Source organism: Dipodomys ordii, unplaced genomic scaffold (genome assembly GCF_000151885.1).
Source record: "Dipodomys ordii isolate 6190 unplaced genomic scaffold, Dord_2.0 Scaffold108, whole genome shotgun sequence".
Lineage (NCBI taxonomy): Eukaryota > Metazoa > Chordata > Mammalia > Rodentia > Heteromyidae > Dipodomys > Dipodomys ordii.
In genome coordinates this window covers 1936225-1936848 of record NW_012267324.1, presented here as the reverse complement: position 1 = coordinate 1936848, position 624 = coordinate 1936225, and the positions used below count along the sequence as shown (strand labels likewise).

General features: G+C 72.8%; 1 protein-coding gene across 1 annotated transcript in view; it reads right to left on the bottom strand.

The window, feature by feature from the left end:
- Nucleotides 1–624, bottom strand: part of Jak3 (Janus kinase 3) — a 26290-nt gene that overhangs the window by 11775 nt on the left and 13891 nt on the right. The gene's annotated exons all lie outside the window — the stretch shown is intronic.

Below are 624 nucleotides of genomic sequence, written 5' to 3'. Positions count from 1 at the left end.
GGGGCCCGAGGCGCTGGCGGCTGGCTGGGCCGGTGCTCCGTGGGGACCTCGGCTCCTCCCTGTGCCGCACCCCCCCCACGGACCGGCCCGCGCTGTGCCGCACTCTCCCCCCACCCCCCGGCTCCCTGTGGGAGTCAGAAGCAGGCGGTGGGGCTGGGAAGGTGGCTCAGTGGTAGAGCGCTAGTCTTGAGCTGAAGAGCTGCGGGACAGCGCCCAGGCCGAGTTCAGGCCCCACGACCGGACCCCCCCCCAAAAAAAAAACAGCAGGCGGTGGGAAGAGGGGCGAGGGCTGCGCGGCGAGGGAGCCCGGGCAGCACAGGCAAAGGTCCTGGGGCAGGACGAGCTGGGGGTGGGAGGGCTGGGGCTCACGGGCGCTGAGGTCGCCTACTGGCCGGCCCGGCCCGCTCCCTGCCTCAGTTTCCCCACTTGGTCTCCTGGGGACTCAGCATCCAGCGGGGGGAGGGGCAGGGCCATCCGGCAGAGGGGCTGCGGGCGCGGAACCTTCCAGAACACACACGGGAGCTGCTCTGCCACTTTATTTGGTGTTCGGGGCTCAGGAGCGGCGGGCGGCCGGGTGGGGCCGGCGGGGTCGGGCGATCAGCGCGGGCAGAACCCCGCGAGGTC